The sequence below is a fragment of the Coturnix japonica genome, chromosome 2 (assembly GCF_001577835.2).
Source record: "Coturnix japonica isolate 7356 chromosome 2, Coturnix japonica 2.1, whole genome shotgun sequence".
Classification (NCBI taxonomy): Eukaryota; Metazoa; Chordata; class Aves; order Galliformes; family Phasianidae; genus Coturnix; species Coturnix japonica.
This window is the reverse complement of record NC_029517.1, coordinates 94,940,999-94,966,587: the sequence shown is the minus strand read 5'-3', so window position 1 is coordinate 94,966,587 and position 25,589 is coordinate 94,940,999. Positions and strand designations below refer to the sequence as shown.

Sequence of the window (25,589 nt, the reverse complement as noted above, 5' to 3'; positions counted from 1 at the left end):
CTCCTTCTTTAACTGTGAATTATCATATATCCTAGAGATCATTCAAAGAGTGGATTCCAGTTTCTTTAAGCCTATCATATATAATCCTTACAAAACTGAAGGTAATTTCAAAGACCACAAGAAAAATCTTCACCGAGACATACATTTTCTTCTCAATATTAGACCATTAGGTTGCTGCTTTGTCAAGGAATGGGAATAATTCACAAGTGCAAAGACAAAGGTATAGTGACATTTTTACACAGGAACATAGATCACTCTGAAAGTAATGCCTCCTATCTATTTTCATGGAAATTACAATGGATACAATGAATGCAATAACACTATTTGATAGAGCAAATTCTCAGCTACAAAACACTGTGCTTCAGCATGTGCTGAAATGCATCACCCACCACCTCACTGTGCTCAGATCCACTGTCTGATCTCCACAAACGTTCACAAATGTCAATGAATGTCATTGCCATTTTTCCACATGGAGAAATTCAGTGACATACCTTTGCTACATACACACTTCCATTTGAGATGCCATTTTGTCAGACTGCCCCTCTGCTGCCATCTGTCACACAGGAACAGAAGTGAAACTGAATACTGACAAGAATATTCTCCCTTTACTACAGTACCACCAAAATTCTCTCATGCTGTAGACCAACATAATAAAATAAAAGGCACTACTTTTGGAGCAGCCCTTTATATTTTAAGAATGGCCTGTGGTTTGTAAAAGCTGTGCTGTAAATTTATTTGCCAATGAGTACAATAGACTCAGATCACTCTTTGTTACAGTTAGTCTTCAGTTATATAACTCTCTCTGTTGGTGACATGGTGACTCCGTATCACAGCATATTCACCCAGAAATTGTTGTCCCTAAACAACTTAACAGCTCAAAACTCAACAGCATTCAACTTATATTGATGAAGCTTGATGAATTTGGCTCTGAGAATCGTCATGTTTTCCCAGACCAAAGTTTATGTTCACAGTATACAAGAGCAGGAGTGACATGTCCCCTGACAAGTACCAGCAGAATTATTAGCTTGAGCAGACATGCTGTCCAAACCAATTTTAGGCTCTGCAGACCTACCCATAACTGCAGTTCATGAAAGGTCAGTTCTGTCATTTGTGATCACTACCAAAAATATAGATTAATGTCTGTTCCAGTTTTGCCCCCAAGTGTAGCTTTATCCACTTGCTCTTTCCCTTGGAGTGACAGAGTAATCTTTGTTAGGGTCACCATGAAGCTAAGATAGATATAGATAGAAAAGCTACATGGGAATCATGCACCTGTCCTGCACATTCACCTTCTGCATAAGGCCATATTATGTGAGTGAAGAAAGGAACCAGCTGAGTCCAAAACCACTAGTGATGCAGATCATTATGACTATTCAATGTGATCAAAATGTACACCACATATGTGAGACATCAGTGCACAAGAATCATTCTTATTTTCCATTATGGCCTGTGGCCACAGAAGCTGTGGTGTAGTTTCTTGTGATCTTTCCTCGTCCATCATGATCTTTCCTTGGCCTCTTTCAGTGCCTGATGCTTCTGGCTCAAGACTGGGTACAACAGGTCTCCTTTAGCACACAAAACAGTTCATATCAACATTTTGCAACACAGGACACTAAGATGTGCACAGAAAATCTTCTAATTGAACAAACTCTGTTGGGAGGCCTTACTTAGGGTTAGTACTACAAATGTACCCTTTGCAGAAACAGGAAATTCAATCTGAGCTCCTCACTCTATTTTCTCAGACACCCCCACATTTTTCTAAATATACTTGACTAAGTTCTCCTGTCTGGCTTGAATGTGTAGATAAAGAGCTCCACACAGGTAAGACCACATTTAGATTTGTCTGCCATATGGCATTAGTGTGGTCTGTTCCTCTGTATCTTTCCTTTTGTTTTATCCTCTGAATTCCTGCCATTGTTTTATTTCTTTTCTGTATTACTTTTTTCCTTTCTGAAAATATTTTAATTTCCTATTCAGATTGCCTTGTAGAGTACAATCAATTAATAAAAATATCTCACAGTGGTTAGTTTATTCTACCAATCTGCTTACATTTTATCATTATCATATTACATTTGGATAGTGCATGAATTCTTTCAGCTTTTGAAATTCTCAGGAGCACTTGGAAACCAAAGCTGAAAGTGAAGTGTTCTGTAGAACTAGGAAGGGAACACTGTTTGTTGGCTGTGTTTTTGTTTTGATCGCAGCCAGCAACAAAAGATAGTACAACGTTGCACTATCCTGAGGAAACCGGTGGTACTTTGGACTGGATACGAGCTGCACAGGAAGTATAGTTTGGCCACATCCACTCTGGTATTTCATTATGGTTATCTCTGATGTAAGGAGAAAACTGGGATCTTTGTCCTACTCTGCTTCAGGTTGTCATCCAAAGGAAACATCACAAAAACTATCCTTGATCTTGAACTGCAACATTTAAAGCAAGCTTATACATCCTGTGGGTTGCATGTGACCCGTGACAGCTAGTAATTAGCTGCACCTCCTGCTGTAATGTCATCATGGTGACAGTTCTTCCCTGTCAAGCAGCCTGGCCAGGCCCCAGGCAGATACCTATAGGTACCTATAGCTCAACAACAAGCAAAATATCAGCACAGAACAATTCCTCTACTTAGTGTGGCTCAGGCAAGTCAAAATGTTGTACACCCATGGATTTTAGAGCCTTCATGTGGAGAGGAGGCGGGTCAATTTAATGGCCAAGTGCCAAAAGGTCACTCAGTGAGGGAAATATATTCACCCTTTCGAATGGATAGTTGTCCTTAAGACTCCCAAAAAGTTTTGGAGAGCTTTCAATGGTAGTTGGCTATCAGTTTAGTGTATCAGTATGTAAAGCTAAATACTGAATATCTCTTCCAAAAGCCAGGAAAGGTACTACATCTCTGACCTAAGGACTTTCACTTGGCTTGATCATCTCTGAGCTCTTGTTTTGTATGCTACTTTTTGACCTTCATCTGATCACCAGTGTTGTTGTCCATTTCATGCAACCAGGGGTCTCCTGAGCATGGAAAAGAGCTGGTATTGTTGGATCCTTTCAATTATTCTGCATTTGCATAAAGCTGAGGCTTGACAGCTTCCTCTGCTGCACTTGCACAGCCTTACTGTGAATGTAACGTTTCAGATCATAGCACGTAGGTATGTGCATCCTGCTTATTGAACTGAAAATCCTTCCTAGTTTATAAAAGATGGAGTAACAAACAGGAATGATCGAACTGAAGCCTATATAAAATGGATCTAAGAGATATCCTTCTGTCATGCTGAGACCTGATTACAGTGTAAGTGCTGTCAGAAGGGCCATATGTTCCATTCACAGCATGGCTTAGCCCTCTGCGGGCTCAGCAGGAGTGGGCCGTGTCTTGACAATTTGTCCAAGGCATATCATGAATTGACTAGGATAAAGAGATTAGGGCCCTGATCCTCCAGTACCTTCCACCTTGTGCAGTGAGTGCAGAGCAGATGTTGGTTCTGATAGCAGTTTCGCCTCCCTTTTGAAAAGGTGAAAATGACTATAGAAACAGAAGTAACCACTGAACTTAATTCCTGCCCTGTGTTTTCTTTTCAAGTGTGCATTTCTTCAATGACTTGTCTTATTCTAATGGCTACACAGGAAACAAAAATGGAGGAAAAAAGGAGAAAAGTGGCAGCTTAGAGTATGCCCTTCACAGTGTTCAGACCCCAGCCACCTGATCCCCACCTCATCATTAAAATCAAGAACAAGAATAGATAGTGCTATTAAGCTAAGATAATGAAACAGCGAGCAGAAAAATATAGGCTGGAAATGTCACGTGCTATGGCTGTGCCAGATTCCTTCCTTACCTTATTTACTACCCCTTCATCTCACTCTTAGTCTCCTTCTGTGATGATATTTTCTTTAGTGCCCTAGAAAATGTCCTGTAGGCTCCTAAGTCAATTATGCAGTAAAATTTCATGAACAACTTCAGAAATGGGGATTGTGGTCAGATCCCCACTAATTTTCATGAAAATTAGTGACTCTGTTTAAAAAGGTCAGAACTGCCAAATGGTAACAAAAATACAGCAGCAGGCAAGCTCTGTCGAGTTAAGGGTTTGCTCATGAATTTTGTTCACAGAGCCCTGTAGAAAATAACCTTGCCTCTGTCACAAAGAGTACAACATTATGGCTTGAAACATGATTTTTATGAGTCCAATGAAAACTGGGTAATATACTAATGTGCTTGCATCTAAAAAGGGGAAGGGGGAACAAAATGTCAGTCTATTTGATTTTTGTTCTCTCAAAGAAATTCAAGACTAGCATAGTCTCCTGAATCACTGCTATGAGTCAGCAACTCACAGATATTTTTGTAGTAATTGGCACCACATTTGAGGCTCTGCAATTAACACAAACATGACAGAAGAAAGAAAGTTAATATGGTATTATATCATCAATCTCTATTTGTCATAAAGGGCAAACTTAGTGGTAGCAGGTATAATACTTTGTCTTTTCTCATATGAGGGACATTCAATCTGTGATTTCTTTTGCACTGGATAGAGCTGCACCCAAGTTTTATGAATATTTATTTTTTTTTCTTAGTTTTCGGAAGGAAAAGGCCAAAATAAATCTTCTTTGACTTTGACCCAAAAAAGAAATATTTTGCCTTCAGGTTTTTAAAATTAAAAAATGTTGCCAAATTTTAGACAAAATTTTCACTTCAGATATTTTAGATGTTTAATTTTTTTTTCTTAAAGGGAGTTTTTCTTGCCATTTTAGCAAAAATTACCAAATTTCATTCTTTAACATTGTTATCAACAATTAATAGGGTGCTTAAATACAGTAGCTGATCATATAAGCTTATCATGTAAACTTGTTAGTTTAATCAAACAAGAAGAAAAGAACAGAATGAAGAAAGGCTCATATTAAACTTTATATTAAGTAATTCACATTATAGTCTGGAGGTGACTGACTGTTGCATGAGTTCCATCTCTTCTGGAGCAATGGAGAATTTAGCATTCTGTTTTGTTTAGACAAGGGCATGGTTCTGTTGATAGCTTCCCACTTCCTAGACCCTTACCTCGATCAGTTTGTTTTGCTTTACTGCCTAAAAGTATTGTCAGAAGCCTCTTTTGATCCAACTCTGCAACTGGAAAATATCTGAAAAGAAAAATTCCTAAAGGCCGGGGAAGCATCTGTAAAGCAGGAGAGGGAGCCGTGGGCACAAAAGACGTGCTGAGATTCTCTTGTTTTGCATGGTGGGTTGGTGAAAGTCTGTATCCTGCAAGATCAGCCTCAGGACACAGTTTATTCCAATGGATTTAGTGCTAGCAGGACTGTAACTTCAGAGCTTAGCAGATTGAAAACCACAGTTACAGCGTGCAGTGCCTTGGATGGTTTCCCTTTTTCACTGCTCAGAAGCTCTCAGAAGTGAAAATGAAATGGCAGAAGATTTATAACCTCCTCCATGTACATACTTAGACTGGATTCTCCACTCTTTTCAGCTGCACAAATTTGTGTGTCTTATGTACACCAAGATGTACCACACTCTGAAAACTTGCTTGCTAGTAATTCAAAATTGGAAGAGAAATTCCTCTCATATGATTCTACGTGCTGTAATTTATTTACCTCTGACACTGATTATTTGAACACCCTCCTTCCTAATGACTCTTCTGTCATGCCTCATTGTTGTTCAGCTGCTCTCTTCCACTGGGAGCTCTGTAGTACATTTGAAAAAAAACAACTGTTCTCCAATTTTTTTCCCTTGCTGTCCCCTGTAAGTGTGCTTTGGTGATTTCCAAAGGTGTTCTGGGAAGGAGCTAGTTTGCTGTCTGATTTCTTTTTTTATTTAGAGTGCAGAAATGACAAACAAGATACAACAGTGCCATTCCGTTTTGGAAAAGAGCCAGGTTCAAAGACCATAGAGGCTTTTATAAAGCTCCATTACCAGAATAGGTTTCAGTCCTCTGCCATTCAAGCCCTTTAGACATGTGCTCAAACACATTCTTTCCCCATTCGTAACACAGTGGGATACAAGGTGAGAGAGACCAGGTTCAGCTGAGAAGTATTACTACTGCATTCTCAAATTAGAGTGAAATTGGTTTGGTTGATTCTTTCATTGTGCTCCCATGGAGAAAGCATGTCCCCAGTAAATGTTTTTTAATCAAGTGGTTTGAGTGAAATTTCAGAAGTACTGAAAAGGATAGTTAAAATAAAATAAAATAAAATAAAATAAAATAAAATAAAATAAAATAAAATAAAATAAAATAAAATAAAATAAAATAAAATAAAATAAAAAAAANTAAAATAAAATAAAATAAAATAAAATAAAATAAAATAAAATAAAATAAAATAAAATAAAATAAAATAAAATAAAATAAAATAAAAAAAAAAAAAAACACCTTGTCTTCTTTCTTAAAGTTTGACAAAGATACACAGTTTTAATGTAATTCACAAAGATAAACAAGAAAATAATATCATAATTTGGGCCCCACACATGCACATTTGACTTAATACCTACATAGCAGTGCACGGCTAGCAATCTGTTACTACACTGAATATTGCCTTTCATCTGCTCTTTTCCTAAAATAAATCTCACTCAGTAACCTTCCTACTTTTGGATAAGGGGTTCAATAGGCACTGATATCCTTTCTATTGTCAGACATGAGGTTATAACTGAATAATGATGATAATTAAAATTAACTGATGTGACTAATAAAACAAATTCACATCAGCAGTGAAGGACACATTGGGTTTGGTTTGGATAAGCAGGGAGAAGATTGATTATTTAAATGTTATCCAAAGGATGCGTGCTAAAATGGGAGCAGCAACAATTCAGATGGAAATCTTACAATAACAGCTGCTTCACAGTAAGTTCTTTCTTGCAGCTGGAAAAAAAGAACTGCTGCAGTTTATAACTGAAGGCAATATAACCACTGATCAAAATGACCTGATATATGGTGCCTTCTCAGCACTTCTCAGCACCATAATCACAAATACTGACACCTTTTGAACATTGATGAATAGCATTCAATGAGGTAGGGGTATGTCTAGATTCCCATTTTGACTACTGAATATAAATAAGCTCTGTTCTGGAATTTTATAAGACATATAAAATGTGTTTACATTATATTTTCAAATTCAGTTGCATTAAATAATATGCATTTATCTTGTAATATATTTTCACACACATATCATGCATATACATAATATTCATAATGTTTTTGTTAGTCTGGCTTTTAAGTGACTGAAGGAAGATTGAGTCTGTTCGATATGCTATTCCACAGTCCATAACCATCTCTGAAACTTTTTTCCCACATGTTTGATTTGTACCAAACTACTTTTCCTATCACATCCTGCATTCAAAGCTCACTAAATCTTGAAGTGTTGCTTATGAACATTGATTTTTTAACAAGTAAACATTCCATCTTCTCATCTTTCTCTATATGCCAGCCCTGTTTTCTTCTTTCTCAGTGTAAAGGCAAACACTTCTACTGCTTTAGCCACACTAGCCTATTGTCCCTCAGCTCAGGGGGGGGGGGGGGGGAGAAGAAATTCCTTCAGTTTTCTTTTCAGTTTTCTTTAAAGAAGCCTTTCATACTGAGCGTATTTAAAATGGGGGGGGGGAGGGGGGAAGGAACCAACTAAGCATATAAAAAGTAATTTCCTAAGATAGCAATGTTCTTTATTCCCCTTGCTATTATTAAAGATGTTAGTATTAGAATAGCTTTCTCCCTCACAAATCAGCTTTTCCTTTAGCAGAGGGAAGTCATAACCCTGTGTTTATGACATCTCATGCTGTTTCTTCAAAAATAATTGTTGTGCCACCAGTGCAGAAAAGATCATGGAGCTGATGATGTTTTAATATGTTAAATGCTCACCCTGACTTTAAATGCTGTATTTTCAAATCAGATGCACTCTGGCTTCCCGTTGTGCACAATCACAATAACATGCCTACGTGTCCTGAGTGCTCAAATTGGAGTATTTATTTGAGACCCTGAAGTGGACATAAGTGAGAGTGTCAAATGTAAAGGACATGGTTCTGGCCAGTTAAAAAAAACTGTTCTAAGTTTATGAGTACTTCCAACTCAATTCCATCAACTTCTTGTGAACTAAACAGAAACTAAATATGAAAAATATCCCAATGTTCCCACAGATATGTATTTATGAGGTTTTTTTTCTCTACCTTAATGGTCTCTCTTTCAAAATACTACATTATTTTTTGAGAGGGAAAAAAAAAAAAACACCACAAAAAACTTAGTAGTATGATAGCACAGTCATCCTAGAGGAAAAGAGAAAAAAGAACTCAGTTCAAACTCCAGTGCTATTATTTAAAATTCACTGTTTACAGTCAGAAGCTGCTATTTTCTATTACATAAATTAAGCGAGGCTACCAAGAAGGAGTACTGGTAAGAACATTTATTTTTAATGGTAAACAATATTAACTAATCATTACAGAATCATAGAATCCTTAGAGTTGGAAGGTCATCTAGTTCAGCTCCCCTTCAATGAGCAGGGACATAAACAGCTAAATCAGGTTGTCCAGGGCCTGATCCAGTATTGTCTCCAGGAACAGGGCAACAATCACATCACTGGGCAACTTGCTCTAGTAACTCGCCGCCTTCACTGTAAAAGGCTTTTTCTTTATATGCAGTCTAAATCTACTATCTCCAAGCATGAAGCCATTTCCCTGTGTTCTGTCACCACAGACTCTCCTAAAGATTCTGTTCCCTACTTTCCTGTAGCTCTTCTTTAGATATGGGAAGGCTGTTATCAGGTCACTTTACAGTCTTCTTTTCTCCAGGCTGAACATCCCCAGATCTTTCAGGCTGTCCTTTTAAGAGAGGATCATTCTCTGGATGTGCTCCAACAGGTCCATGTCTCTCCTGTGCTGAGGACTCTACATTTGGACACAATACTCCAGGTGAGGTATCATCAGTACAAAGTAGAGGGGCAGGATCACCTCCCTCAAATTAATGTCTATGCTTCTTTTGATGCACCCCACAGTACAGTTGGCTTTCTGGGCTGCAAAGGTGCATTACTGGTTCAAGACCAGCTTCCCATCCACTAGTACCCCCAAATCAGTTTTGGGAGGACTGCACTCAATCCTTTCAGCCCCCAGCTTGCATGAGTAGTAAGGCTTGCTTCAACCCTGGTGCTTTTTTTAATTTGTTGAATTTCATGAAGTTCACCTGGGTCCTCTGCTCAAGCCTGTCTAGGTCCCTCTGGATGGCATCCTGTCTCTCCAGCATGTCGACTAGACCCCACAGCGTGGTGTCAACAGCAAACTTGCTGAGGGTGTACTCAACCCAACTGTCAATGTCATTGATGAAGTTATTAAAAGGTATCAGTCCCAGCATGGATCCTTGTGAGATATCACTTGTGAGATATCACTGTTCGCTATGCAGATGTTAATCCATCAACAAACAATAATGGACTAAAGCTGTGTGTTTTCCTCTTTTGGAAAACAGGCATTGTTTTTACATTCTCCTTTTTGTAATGATAACTTTTTGAAAACACAGAACAGTTTCTATGGTAATTTTCGAATTTTACAAATGGAATAGCTTTTTGCAAATATATGGAGATATATGACTTGGGTAAAATATGTTGTTAACGATATTCAGAGGGAGAAATATGTAATGCGAAAACTGAGGAAAGGACAAATTCAAACAAAGAAAGAAACAAAAAATGTTTGTTTTTTTTTTCTTGTTTTGTGTTGTTGTTTTTCCTAACAGATTCAAACCTACACTTGAATTCATTTGAGATAGTGTTTATCCTCCTGACACATCAACCAGTTGAACCCAGAAAATAAAGGACAAGAATTCCCCTTCTGAAGAATGCTACAAGGGCTCTGGAATAATTGGAATTTCAATGTGTGGATGAAAAGGAAAACCATTGTATAGGAGATAGCTTATTTTTTAACCTATACACAGACTATGGAAATACAGACTATGGAAGAGCTTGAGAATGTAGGGAACACAAGTTTGAATCCCCTGGTGTTATGACAAGTCCTGATCTGTCTAATTTTAAGGATGGATACTTTTGAGATGCAGGCTGAATGCAAATACATTCCCTATGTTGAGCCAAAACTGTGGGTACATATGTATTCCTGCACATTTAATTGTATTATCCTTCTAAATTGTTACAATACTGAACTAAAAACGTAGATATTTGTACACATGTCAAGGACATTTTCAAATTTTCTGTGATGACAACAATGATATTTTATTTTTGTTACCTTAATTTACAGACTCCTTTGGAGTCTCCTTTCCCAATTTCATCTTACAAACCAAGGCCACCAAGAAGTTAAATTTCAAATTTCATTTGAAAAGAAATAGGAAGAAAATGCCACTCAATCTGAAAACTGCTATGGCCTGTCTTCTCCAAGCAAATTTCATGAAGTTATAGTATCTGTCCAATTGCACTATAGGAAATCTAAATTCAAGTCATCCAAAAGGAAATTAATACTCAAAATACCTGTGAAATGTAGCAACTTTAGCACAGGGAATACTATAGAATCAGAGAATCATCAAGGCTGAAAATGACCACTATTATCATCTAGTCCAATTGTCAGCCAACTACCACCATGCCCAAAAACCACTTCCCTCAGTGCCACACCCACACATTTCTTGAACACCTCCAGGGAGAGTTACTTTGTCACATCCTGGGCAGCCTGTTCCACTGCCTCACCACTCTATCTGAGAAGAAATTCTTCCTAATATCCAACCTAAACCTCACCAAGCACACTTTGTCTAGTGCCTCCAACAACAAGTAACAGTCAACACTTCTAAAGAGAAGCATGCTTCACTTTAGACAAAGATTTATATATATATATATATATATACACATATACATCTATACACACATATACACATATATATAATGCATATATATATATACACATATACATCTATACACACATATACACATATATATAATGCATATATAATAATGCATACAATACTAATTATATATATATAATGCATATATATATTCTGCTTGATTAAACAGTCTTTCACATTTCTGGAAATAGTTTATTGCACATGCAAATTTTAGAATTGAGAAGTTATGACTAATTTACAAATTAGATGTAGTGTGATCAGCCAGCAGTAAAAGGCAGGCCTCTGGGGGAAAAAATAACTGTGGGAAAAAATATGAGCTTTTTTTGTCTGTGCATGTATTTTGCTTGTGTTTACAAGTTATCTTTATTTGAGCCAACACCTGAAAGGAGAATGTAAAAGTCTAATTTTGTCAGCACCACTTGTAGCTCATGCAAACCCCATTTACACCTATAAAACAACCCAAAATAATTATTTCTTTCCTGTTTCTGGAAAGCCCTTGCAATGTAACGGCATTCACATTTTCAGATATATTTTTGTAGTTTTTGTTGTTTTTAGCTGTTTACTTCTTAAGAAAGCTTTGAAAGGGAAGATGTTGGAAATGGCTTCAGTTAAAATTAAAATATATATTTTTATTAAATTTACTATACTAGTATTCTTAACTATTAATAAATTTGGGAGGACAGAAGGACAATAATTATAGAAATTGAAAATTAGTTCATAGAATCATAGAATCATGGTATAATTAAGGTTGGAAAAGACCTCTAAGATTACCTATTCCAATGAAAAAAACAAAGGAAACCAAGGTCAAAAATGAAACAATCATAATACTAAAATGGCCAAATACTCAATTGAAAGTTTCAGGCAAAAATAAAATAAAATAAAATAAAATAAAATAAAATAAAATAAAATAAAATAAAATAAAATAAAATAAAATAAAATAAAATGTTTAGATTAAAAACTATTGCAGCAGTTTCACAAGAATATTAGCTTTTGAAATTCTAAGAAACTTTTTTTTGAAAAAAAAGCCAACAATTTTAAGGTTTAGGAGATCATGCACATATGTGAGAATCAAGGTAAGTCTACCTTCTTAAGTGTTGAACAGCCTCAGCTGTACATGAGATGAGTATCAGCTTTACAATCAGCGAGCAGAGTAGCTGTATCCCTGTATCTTTTTCCAGGTAGAATAGGCAACTTTTTGAAAAATATGACTACCATGTTTCAGAATTCAGTGTTTCTTATACATGGAAATTTTCCACCAGTCTAATAATAACACCGTAAAACAAGAATGTTATCTTTTGTGTTCTTGATTTTTATGATGTTTAAGTAAATACAGATACTGAGCTAAGAAGCTAACAAAAAAAAATCAAACAAAAAAATAAACAGAAAAAAACAAAGGTCATGTAGAGAAAAGTCCCTGTGTCTATCGTTACATTAGTATGTGATTAAGTGAGACCTAACTGGCTTTTGTTGCTCCTGTTTGATTTAATTCTGACCAGTCAGGATGAATCACTGTAGGAAATAACAGGATTAACTAAGTAAAAATCACGATGCAGCATTCACTTTCCTTACTAAAATAGAAGAAACATTCTCAAGAAGCTAGTCAGGTTTTTGTTATTCATTCATACTTATGACTGGTGCTAGTAGCAGATGCTTGTGGAAAGAATACAAAAATCATAGAAAATAAACAAGGCAGATCATTTAAATTTGAATATCCATCTTTTTGAAGTGTTTTTAGCTAAGTTTGGCCAATGAAATTCAAATGAATTGATGGAGGAGATGAAATATAACACATAAACCAGTTGAATCTTCCCTCTACTTATGTCAACTTTGTAATCCATAAATATTTTTAAGTATTTATTTCTTGTTTAAACATTTCTAGAAACAACGGACTTAGCTGGAATGTGTGTAGGTGTATACCCATTCACAGTGGTCATAGTAGGGTGAGGAAAACTGTCAGCATGCAATCAATTCATCTAGCACAAAGATGAGAAAAAGTGTACCAGTCTGCTAGTTTGAGCATTGAATATACATGTTCACACACATATTTAAATAAGACAAAGAGGTCAGAAACTGGCTGCAAAGGTCAGGCAAATAAGTCTTCTACAAAGAGAAATGGATCAGGAACTGAAATTGATTTTCTGACAAAGGAAGCCTTTCAATAACATAGGAAAATCTCTATTTCATTTTATCTTCTTCATTTGCAAACCAAACATCCCCCAAAAGGCTTTATGTGTTGGTTGATTTTTTTTTTCTTTGTTGCAGTTGGCTTCTTTATTTTGAATTACTTAAAAATTGAAGGAAAGAACCAATCCAAATCAAATTCACATGTTCAACTTAAATTTTTGAAATAGGACATAAAAGTAAATGTGATGCCTCCCCATCTTTTCAAAAGCTGTTTGAGTTGTCTGCTTTAAAACCTCCTGTTCTAAGGCATCAGTCTGCTGGTGTGAAAGCAGAAAGCAGGCTTTTGGAAAACTCCACTGAAATTCCATTGATGAACCAATAACTCACTCAGTTGGACTGAGTTGAGGTTCTGTATCAGCTGCTTTTTTACAATTCTTTCTAGGCTGCTTATTGTTGCAGGAAGTGTATCTTGCTACAGTGTAACTGGACATTCATCTGTCATTATATGAATATAAATAGACTTATTTTAGTGAATACTGTAATTGCTGAAATTTTGCCAAGGTCTGGGATATAGATTAAGTAGTTATGGATGGTCTTTAATGTTCCAGCTCTATCTTCCCCAAGAAACAGAACTCAAATACAATAATCTTACCCTTTTTGTATGAATGTGTTATACAGCCAGGTGGGCAGAAAGCATGATTGCATTTTCATTAAAAAGCCTCTTATAATTTCAAAAGCTTTGACCACTTAACTGATTTTTGCCAAATGGTAGAGCTAACATCAGTAGTTGACTCTGAAGCTGATCTGGAAAGACTAGTAAAATCAGTAACAGTTGTACACTGATTTTCAGGACACTTTTATTAATCATTATTTCTAATATTTTCTACTGATTAGCAGGCTTCTCTGTCTATGGGTCATTCTGTGCAATATTTATTTTCCAGAGTCACATAACAAATCACCCCCAGGGCTTACAAAGGCAGAAACCATTTGAAAACTGCATAGTGTAAATGGATAATTTCCAAAACGTAGCAGCTGAAAATCTATGTATGGCACAAGTCCACAGATTATTTCAATAATCAGTACTGTGGGAGATGAAAAAGAAGATGAGAGATGAAAGAAAAGGCAAAAAGGAAGAAATGAAGGAGGAAATGGACTGTATTTATGAATTATATCCATTCTCTTCTCCTTACAAATCTTCCAAAATTCTCTTGAAAACTTACATTTCATTTTACATTGAATCTGAATTATTTTATCTGCTCAATCCCGTGAGTTCATAGACAGCTCCAAAATCCCACTCAAAATAATGAAAACAAACAAACAATTAAAAAAAAAAAAAAGAAAAGTTCAATTCATTGATCTTTTCCTTTCCCAAAATGTTCCATTTGTTGATTTCTAGACAAATGTTTGAATACATTTGAGAGAACTGCAGATGAAACTAGAAAATTTCACCTAATATTTTCCCAGAGATATTAAAGAATGAATTGAGCTCTCATATATGTGTTGCCCTGTTCTTCCATGGTTCAGCCATCCCCTGTCCTTAAGCTGGTGCCATCACCGCACCAGGACCATCAGCCACACTGACACCACTTTGATGGATGGCAAAAATGGTGTTTATTGTGGAGCAGTTAGCACCTTATATACTTTAATTACTTCATCTACGCCTCTTGAGAATACGTTTGAAATACGTGCCCAATATACATCACAGGGTAGTGGATGGAGCAGGGGAGGTCCTGCCACGTCACATCCCGAATCCTCACTAACGCCTACAACATATATGTAAGACAATGAGAATTAGTTCTGGAAAATCCTCTTGATGAAGAATATCTCGGGCCTATCTGGGCCTTTTAATGCTCAGATAGAGTGCTCCAGCCACTTTTCAACTTCACTTTGTGAGGCAGTCAGGGAGAACATATGCTCCCATGCAGTGTGGTTTCAGTGATGAGGAATGCCAAAAATATAAAGAAAGGAGTCACGGTTCTCTCCCGATGGGAAAAGGTGAGAACCTGAGCCCAACACGGCATATGCATACATCAGTTCAGATGAATTATATGAATTTAGTTGCAAAACATATTCTCCAGAACTAAGCCCAGACTTTCTGACATCTCTGATATTTTTGCATTAAGTAAAGAGCAGAATAAGGAAGGAAATACCATCCACTTCTGGCAGTCTCCAAGAAATATTTTGCAATAAAATGGACTAGAATTTTGTTTGCTTTTAGGCAGACCATGCAAAGAAGATAAAGAGAAGAAGTCCATATACCCTGCTGACTAAAGTACATATCTACGTAAGCAAAACATAATGACTGCAGTTATTCAAACAGCTAGAGTCCTTTAAGTGCTTCGGGAGACTAAGTGAAGCCAATGGGACCAGTACTTATACATTAACATAGTTCTACTCCCATAAATCAGTAGGTGCCTCTGCTACTGTACAATGCCTGAAAATATAATAAATTATTTTACCCAGAAAGTGAAATTCTTAACAATTGTTAAATGCCTCCATGGGTCATTAACAGCAGTACAAAGTAATGAAATCAAAATTGCTGGAGAACTCAACTCTTGTGCACACTATTCAAAATAAAAGACAGTTCAAGCAACCATAAAACAAAATGAGACCATGTGCTATTTGTAATTTTATAGTATGAATGACACTGCATATGTTTCTAAAAAACTTGTTTTATTGCTATTACTATTATTATCATTAGTAGTAGTAATTCTTAATAAAGAAATAACCTTCTGCTCACTGAACAGCATCCAGAAGATTAAGAAGATTATGTGATCTGGAAATACTTGGAGAACATGATTTGGAGATCTGAATTTTACTGTTGAATACAGAGGGTGTTCAAATAATAACACTCTCTCATTTTCTTCTTCTGCAGCAAAAAGCTGTGATATTTCCCTGGATACCTCTTTTTGAAGGCAAAGAGAACAAGGGAGATAGTTCTGCTAATTTGGAATCTAAGAAATTCAGACATACAGATTCAAAAGTCTCATTTTACATACAATCACAATCAATGCATGGAAATTACACTAGCCCAAGTAATAAATATGTCATGTACTATAGTCTTTTGAAACATTCATTTTTATTACTTAATTTTTGGTGAAATCTTGAATTTTTCAAAATGTTCCCTTCCCAAAGCTAATATTTATTAACAATGAATTGGAGGGGATTTTGCTTGTTCATTGAATTGCTTCTGTATTCAAATTTTAATTATTTTTTATTCCTTACTTATCAACTTTGCAACCAACCTTTTTTCCTGTTAGAGATCATGGATGAGTGAATTCAGTTTTTCTTATTTCAAACATATTTAAACACTGGAGATTTAAATTTTAACTTTACTTGGATTCTACTTAAAAGCAAGTATAAGAAGAAAAAAGAGGGACAGACAGAAAAAAAATCTTAAATCCTTCTGAGCCAGAAGCTGTCTATTTAGAATATGTTTATTCAAAACTCAGCACAATGGAGTTTTGTTCATACAACTGGGCCTCCTCTTTGTTACTCTGATACTAATAATAAATTCTTGTAAAAAAAGTAAAAATTCTTGTAAAACTTTCTTCTTCTGGGAAAGAACAAACAAACAAACAAACAAACAAACAAAAACAAAGAATAACATAGTACTTTGATCATATGTTGTCTTTGTGAACTTTATGAACTCATACACAAATTTAAAAGGCATGGAAAACTTAAAATAACAATTGAAAAAGAAATAATGTAGTCCAGAAAATACAATTTGTCCTATTATTACTAATTTGCAAACTTTCCCACTTCCCCTGCTGTCTTGCATACTTTCTATGCTCTGGCAGGCACATGTGATACACAATACATAATGCTAAGTTTCTTCTGAGCCAATTCAAAGCTGACTTCAGGTAAAGTGGGAAAGGCATAGACAAGGTTTAAGGTGGTCCCAGATGGCTGTGGAAGGCTTATTAAATTCCCACTCTAAAACTGAAGATTAAAAATGTGAAAATAGGGAAAGTGATAACTGATAACTAGCATGTTATCAAGCTATGTAATTTCAAGATTGCTAATTTAGATTCAGTCCTTGCTTGCAGTGCATAAACATTTGTACTATAGGGAAAGCAATAAAGTGTACCCTGCATCTCAAGACTTTTTCAGACCTTACTTGCTTTTTTCAGTTTTGTTTTCTTATGTGAACTTTCCTGAGTTAAATAACAGACTGCCGTCAGAGTGACCCAGCTTTGTATCATCATAACTATAGAGAATGATCAGGCTGAAATGTTTCTCAATTAAAGTGATCTCAGGTCATTTTGACTCTCCAAACCCCGCAGGTTGTATACGACCAGACAGTATCAAGTTTGGATGGGATTACTCATAGTTTACCTATCCTCTTGCTTCCAGAAATTTTCCAAGAATGAGATCTGGCATCATCTAAGCCCTACAGAGGCCAAAAGGCTCCATGTAACCCTTCATTTTCAACAGGTGATCAAGACCCCTGGATAAGGGTATCACTGTCATTGTGAAGGTAGTGATATCATCACTGTCATCAAGGCAGTTCTAAATAAATTTGCCAGGAGATCTTTGCCTTAATATCATCTTCCTGACACTGGGACTTGGATAAGAACAGTCATGATCAACTTAAAACAGAAATAAAGCTATGTTACTGGAGATTTATTTATTTATTTATTTTTACGATTTGGCAGCTATAATGTTGAGAAATGAGATTTGCAGCATAATTTAGTTTAATATATACTAACATTCTAGATTGTTCTGTATTCCCAAGAGGTTTTACTGCAGTGCAATGTTTTTCTTTCTTAATTTTGTGATCAACAGAGCTATTTCAACAATTTCTCTCAGGTGGGGAGTTCATCCCACTTTCCAGTGTCACTGTGACCTAAAGAACAAATCAGTAAAAAGCACCTCCATAAACTAATCTCCGACGTAGTAGTTTTGTCTAGGGAGGGCTATCATGGGCAGTCAGCTTCAACACACAGACCTCAGGGACCTCATTAAGCCCTAAAATACACTTTCAGTTGTTGTTCAAGGGCAAATGCAATCCTTTAAATGTCCCATCTTTGCTGACTCCCAACTGCCCTAAAAACTACTACAGTCCTTACGACAGTTGAGTCCAGCTCTAGCATATTTGCTAAGAGTGGTTGCAGAAATTCTGGGATAACAGATGGAAGATTATTTTCACAACCCTGAACATTTTTCCCTTCAGATAATTGATGAAGAAGATGTTAGATGAAGATGGAGAAGAGTTAGCGTCCAGACACACAGTTTGGCAGCTACCCACTGACGTTCCTTTTGAGCTATCAATTACTAGATTATTCTGTATTCTTTTGACTTTAAAATTGATATAAAAGGATTGTTTAAAAAATGAACACCAGCTGAACATGATCACAAATGCCTTAGAACTTCACTATTCTATACATCTTCCTATGAGTATGTTGTTCTAAATATTTTCCAAGTCAAAAAGTGTCTACGTCATTTACTTCTTGCAATTCTTTTAATAGTTAACATTCCTCTTTTACACTGTTAGAAAGCACAAGGATTAACAGATTATAAACACTGCTAAGCCCTTTTATTCTCCAAGGCAGTGCCAGTAAGCAGAGTAGCGGCTCTGGTCATTAAGATATGTAGATATTTGATAATCTCCAGTAACATCCCTTTCAGTTTAGCATTTAATATAACATATTCACAAGAATAGTTCAAAAATTATAGTTGTTGTAAGAAAGGGTTGAATAGAAAAGACTCTCTGACTGTCTTACAAAAATAGTAGGCTTCAAATTAGATAGGCTTCCAGTTTCTGTCAGATAGGACTAGCAAATCCATCTGAATCTTGGTTAGAAAGTACGCAATCTCATCCCAATTATGTGATGAAATAAAATGAGTATAAATAAGTGTCAGTTATTGGCTCTTCCAAACAAAATAAAGTTTCAATTTGAGCCTCTTTCTCTTCTGACGTATTCTGGGACTATAATAGCTGTCTACTCCCCTACAAGGAGAGGCCAATAATAGGGCTTTTCAGTCTTGAGCAATGAAGGCTCCAGGAGGACCTTTTGGTGGCCTTCCAGAACCTGAAGGGGCCTACAGGAAAGCTGCGTAAGGACTTTTTAATATGGTATGTAGCAACAAAACTAGGGGAAATAGTTTTAAACTAAAAGAGGGGAAATTTGGACTAAATATTAAAAATAATTTCTTTACTGTGAGGGTGGCAAGAGGGAACGGGTTGCCCAGAGAATCTGTGAATGCTCCCTCCCTGGAAGCACTCAAGGCCAGGCTGGGTGGGGCTTTCAGCAACCTGCTGTAGAGGGAAGTGTCCTTGCCTATAGCAGTAGATTTGGAACTAGATGACCTTAAGGGCCCCTTCCAACCCAAACCACTCCATGATTCTATGATACTCTCCTTATTAATTTCAATTTGCAATATACTTATTTCACCTTCTCATTCTGTCTTTAATTCAGTCACAAAAGGCCATGCACAGTAATGTTATTATTATTTATTTACATCACACTACCACCTAGGCACCTAATCAAAGATCAATTGTACTACATAGTATACAGACATATAACAAGAAAATACTCCCTGCCTTAGGCACTTGCAGGCTTTATGGCAAATACAGCAGGTAAATGCAAGTGATAAATAGTACAGGACCAAATGAGTAAAAAATAAGATGGATAAAATTTATTAAAGCTCATCTTCCTACCTCAGTTTCATATTTCTCCTGTTGTCGGCTTCAAAATTTAGCAGATGATTTTAAAGTTCTTTGAGTAAGAAACTTCATACTTTATGCTGGCATGTAGATAAATTTTATTAATAAAAATATGATAGCAGTTTTAGATATGCTTAGAAACCATACATATGTGCCTTATATAAGAAGGTAAAAATCAGTTACAAAGACTATCAGAAATTGTAAGGCTTTCCATATATATGAAGTGCATCCAATCACAAATGCATGGAGGTATTATTTCCTGTACATCTGAGTTCAGTGCTTGTATACAGCTAATATATATATTCAACATCATTGCTCTACCTTATATGAGCAAGAATAGGAAAGAGACTATAGAAAAAACTAGATAAATAGGTTGCAAATAGTAATCCAGACAGCAACGGGTAGAACTATAAATAACCAATAGATTGGCTGTATGGAATCACTGTCAGTGTATGCACTCACTAGAAATTATTTCTTAATTTTCATTATAATTTCAGTTTATAGTGTACATATCATCAAAATGATTAAATTGATTTCATTAAAAGATGCATTATAACTGACAGATGATGTTAAGCAAACAACCAGTGCAGCCTGAAATTCAGGCCTAACAATCTTAGAGGACCCACTGGCAAAGTGAGCCATTAATAAAATCAACTACCATAGTGAAAATGGTGCTGGAAAGTAAAACAGATTTCTCTCATTGAATTCACTGAACTGACACTTCCAATTGGGATATGCCTAGTTGAAATGCAGAGGAAGACTATGGTCAGGGCACACCATTTGCACTCAGGAGCAAATAATAATCACTGATCCATTTTATAATAATTAGATGTAGTTTTTTGAAGTGCTGGACATTTCCCCATCAGGAAGAAACACTTGTGTAATCTATACCTACATCTCTTCATAAGGATTTCCTCTCCAGTCTTCCTTCCTCTTTCTGAAGAAAGACTACACAACACAGGGTATGTGGCGAGATAAGGATCTGGAAAAGATCACTGCTGAATGTGTTGTATGCTCTGGACTGAAACTAACTAAATGGGATTCCATTTTTTTAATTGTATGGATCATTGAATATAGTGGCTATAAGGCTGCATGGAACTTTAACTCCGTAAAGAGCAGTCCAAAGGGGAGAAACAGAAATCAGGCTGAAGATACAGAAGCAGAAGGAATTCAAATACTGGTAGGTATAAGGATTGTGAACTGATCAGGAATAGCTATTAGGATTGGCATGAGAGGTCAGTAAATAAGGCAAGTCAGTTACTGCTTCTGAAAGACTATGATCATGGTAATAAATGAAAGGATATCTGGGAAAGTTCCTGGACACTGGAACCTTTTCCTCTGTAACATCACATTTCTAGAATCACCTCTGACTTATTTTTTGACCAACATTTATGTCTCAACATGAGCACTCATTTTAGCAATTTCCTTTAAGTTTTGAGAATTAGATGGACAAGGACTATTTTAAACAATAGGCATACAAATGAGGTAGCAATGTGTTGAAGGGTAAAAGAGGTTGTTACATGCATGCAGGCATAACTCCACTGCCTACTGACATCACAGGAAGAGAACAATCCAACAGTTTCTATTGTAACTCTGTAGTTTCAGTTTTTCCCCTGCCAGCAGTCTGTGAGACTAGGACTTGATGGAGGATCTTTTTTCTGTCTATGTGGAAACCAGTGACAAGCTTTCTAAGAATATCTCTGCATGATGTTTCAACCTAAATCACAGCAGAATTTAAGCAGTAGGTCAAATCGCCCCCCCAAAAAAACAGCTAGCATCTTTGGAAAGAGCTTTGTAAGTCTGAAAGGTGTAAATGAGTTCAAAAATACACTGGACAAATACATGAATAATAATCTCAGCAAGAACCACTAAGCACACAGAAACCACATCTAGCTCAGCAAATTCTCTCAACTGAAAATAATTGTATGTTAGGAAATTTAAACATCACATAAATACTGCACTTACTCTAAGCACATACTGATGGGTAGTGCTGGCAAGTCACTGTTAGTGGAGACCTAATCCAGTTATTATATTCTGTTCTAAGCTGTTATGTGTGTCGTGTGTTTGTATATGAACTTATACACACATAGACATAGGCAGACACACACATACACATGAAAAGAAACACTTTCTGTTGGAAGCTCAAGAACTGACAGTTGAATTTGCTAGGAGTTATAAAAACCTTCATCCAAACTTCAAATTAAAACTTGAAACAAAAGGTCAATGACTGCAAACTAACAATCTCAGAGAACTAAGCCTTTATTCCCAAACTATTCTTGGCCATAAGACACGAGTAAACGGATACACTCATATTATATGCCTTTTTTATCCATGTCCCCCACTGAGTAAATGATAGTTAAGCACACTTGCATAGAACATCTGAAAAGAAAATGAGCATTTTTTGCTGGTTAATTTGAAGTGTAGGTGTCTGATTAATTTTAATACAGTTATTCCCTAAGAAACTAGTTTATTCAGAGAGGCTGTAAAAACTATTCTTCTTCCCTTGTTGTTGTCTTTCTTATATATTTTAGTTTTAGATTTTGTTGTTGTTATTAAGGTCTGTTATTCCTTTTCTTAAAAAAAGAAAGAAAGAAAGAAGAGAAAGAAAGAAAGAAAGAAAGAAGAAAGAAAGAAAGAAAGAAAGAAAGAAAGAAAGAAGAAAGAAAGAAAGAAAGAAAGAAAGAAAGAAAGAAAGAAAGAGAAGAAAGAAAGAAAGAAAGAAAGAAAGAGAGCAAAGCACTCTCTATTATCAAATCTATGTACTTTCTGGTCTGTACAGTAGAAGTACTTCATAAATTTAATAAAAATATTACAGAGTTGAAGTGACAAAAAATAGGGAATCAAAGTAGTGATAGTAAATTACATTAAAAAGGACATAATACATCTGTCTATATTTAATATTCCTGTGTTACAACAAAAACGCTGCCATGCACTTCTTTGTGGAGTGCACCTCTTAGCCGGAATTTTGTACAGCGGATGAGAATATTAAGCAGCAAAATGTCTTTTCTTTCATGTTTAGCAAGCAGCCAGTCATTCTGCCTTAGTAAAACCTAAATGTCAGTGATCGTGACTGATCCTGCCCAGATTTTCTGTCATCCTTGCTAACTGTGAAGAGGAGTTAGCATTTGGCACCCAAATTAGAAGATATGGCCAGCAACACTGTGAGAGGATGTCAGGGTCTCTTTAGCTGATTGTTCTCACTGGCCCACAAGGGCGCCGAGCAGGAAGATAATAGGAGCTCAAGCAGGCCTCGATTTCCCAGATTCCAGACACAGGTTTTATACCATGCCAAGATTTTATTCCCCCCATGGCCCCTTTGACTGTTTGGGGGGGGGGGAGTTTTTTTCTTTTTTTTTCACACCTAAAGAACTAGAGATATTCTTCGACTGTTCTTCTGAAAACCAGGGCATTTCTTTGTCTGCTGTTCCAAGGAGAGGGCTCTTTTACACTGCATTCATCTCCAAGCTGCGACCGCCAATTATAGCTCCACCTGGGCTCAGGAATAAAAGATGTCAGACTGCAGCCTTTGTCCTTTTCTGACTGCTTTATACTGCTATTACATTGATTGCTCTTTGTTTCCCTGCAAATGGGGTCTTACAATTACAGTCCACCTCCTCCTCTCTACCACACTCACTACTCCTTGTTTCAAGCTGTTTTTCTTCCCTTTTCTTTTTCCTTTTTTTTTTTTTTCTTTTTTTTTTTTTTCCATTAATGCTATTAATATTTGGAAAGTGCTGAGTTTTTATGAAGATCACTCACCTCACTCTGAACAACGTCTTTATTACATTTCAAACCAAACTGAAAGATAAGGAAAGGTAAGTCAGTAGTGAGACTGACATGAACATTATCTTTACCCAGAAGTAGCTCAGCACCTTACTTTCCATTTACACTTTGTGATTACTAATGCATTTAATATGATTTTTTTTCTGTTCAGTTTAGATACCTGACATGGATTTTTCTTAATTAAAAGTGGATCTCTGGCCATTTGTGGTTTGTTTACTTCTGTCCAGACAGGAAAGCAGGAAAACTGCAGCCAACAATGTCAATACAACCCTATAAAGATTAATAGGGTACCTGAAAAGCAACAAGGACTTTGAGTGATTTCAAGGATTCCAAAGACTCAAGAAATCAATTTCAGTGAAAATGTCCTTGCTAATTTAGTACCTGATAGTATTTGACACCTCTGTACTCTAGTAAGAACACAGCAATATAAGGATGAGATTTCTGTGCGATCAGGGTTGCAAATGAAAATTAATTCTAGCTAAATCCATACAGATAGAAAGATAAAGAATACCCTTCTAATACCTATCTATCTATTCAAAATGATAGTTAACTCTATTATTATCTTCACATCTATTGAAAAGAAATAGATCAGTAATGGAAAATAAATTACAGTGACTGGATAAGTACGAGCGGAATACTGTCTTAGCTGTTAAATTTTGTATATTGTATCAGAAGTGCCTTGGCATTGCCTTAGTACTGAAGAATCATCTGAGGCTGATGGAGAAAAAAAGCCCAAAACAGCTCCTGACATAAGACAATTTGAATGCCAGAAGACTTGATCTTGTCATTGTTTCATTGCACATTAACAAGACACCAGCTCATGCTAGAGCCTCAAAATAGGATAAAAGCATTCCATAAAATAAAATCCCTCCTCTGATGATGTTGTAGGTATTAAAATTCTGTTTATAGTGAAGATTTTTATATGTCCTAATTACATACTGGAACTACTGTCAGTCCTGCCATGCTGAAGGGAGCCTTTGTGATGACATTATAAATTGAATAGAAAATTTAAGCAGATCTAATGTAAAAAGAGGTGTAATTAATCAAGTCTTAAGATTACTTAATCTAGGAATAGAAAGGTATATTGTATATACCCCTACTACCTTTGCAGTCCTTAAGATGCAAACAAGGTCTAAATTAATGAACTGCAAAAACTAAGTAAAAAATAAAACTACAGAGATCTTGAAGGGCTGCATAAGGAACAAAATATCTCATAATGGGCATATTTCTTCCAAAATCAATAAACTGTTATGCACCTATTATTATTTCTGTGAAACATTTATATTTGTTTAGCACTAGTATGATGATTAGCCAGGTCGTGTTTCTAAAGTGCCAAGTAAATTGCACACATATAGGGAATAGTAACCTCTGGATGTAAAATCATATAGGAAAGTTAGTCATAGAAAACAAGAAAATGAGGAGAGGGGAAAAGAGTATGAACTGTCATGCAGTACTGAATGTTAGATGGCAGAAATTTACAAGTAAAGAATTTTTGTCAATCAGTAGTTTTCATACTGCATTATTTCATTCCAAACATATTGGAGAAAAAAGATATTGTATTGTTGTGAATTTTTTTCTTCAAATTAGTTTAAAAAAAAAATAATGTATATCACAGAGCTTCGGAGAAAACTAAGTTCCTTTGCATAGATTTCATATATAAATGTATTGTTTGTAAGTAACCATATTGTGCATACACAGGCAGGCACACATGTAATGCAGAATATGCAGAATATGCATATAGATATGTACATAAACACATATGTGTAGATACATGTGACCATCAGTATAGATCATTTATTTAGTATCAAACTGTACTGTTGCTCCAGGAAGGAGAAAACTTTTGTACCTCAAATAGCAAACATTCTGATCCTGAGCTGTATGCCTAAGTAAATGATGTCAGTTTCAAGGATAGCGATGCACAGTTGAAGTTAAAGGTTTAGGATTTCTGTGTTTGAATTGTACCTACCGTACAGCATCCTTGGTGTGTCTAGTCTTGTGTGAGTAATGCAGGTTAATCATCAACGCACGTGACAGCAAGGGCAACACAGAGCAGTGAGCAAACCTAGCTCCCATCTCTCATCATTGCTGGCTGGACTGTTCACTTGTTTGCCTGACTTGGCACCATAGCAATCTGCACTGCCATTTAAGTAAAATGTGTCTAATGAGCAAGCCTCACAGATCTATTTTATATTTGCCAGGTTCACAGACCTCATCT

At 36.0% G+C, this 25,589-nt stretch overlaps 1 long non-coding RNA gene across 1 annotated transcript in view; it reads left to right on the top strand.

The window, feature by feature from the left end:
• LOC107310107 overlaps nucleotides 1–10,754 on the top strand; it is a 34,575-nt gene extending 23,821 nt beyond the window's left edge. The window contains exons 2-4 of the long non-coding RNA XR_001553481.2: nucleotides 8,760–8,879; nucleotides 9,166–9,299; nucleotides 9,691–10,754. This is a non-coding gene — a long non-coding RNA (uncharacterized LOC107310107). The remainder of the gene's footprint in view (nucleotides 1–8,759; nucleotides 8,880–9,165; nucleotides 9,300–9,690) is intronic.
• The last annotated feature ends 14,835 nt before the right edge of the window (nucleotides 10,755–25,589 follow it).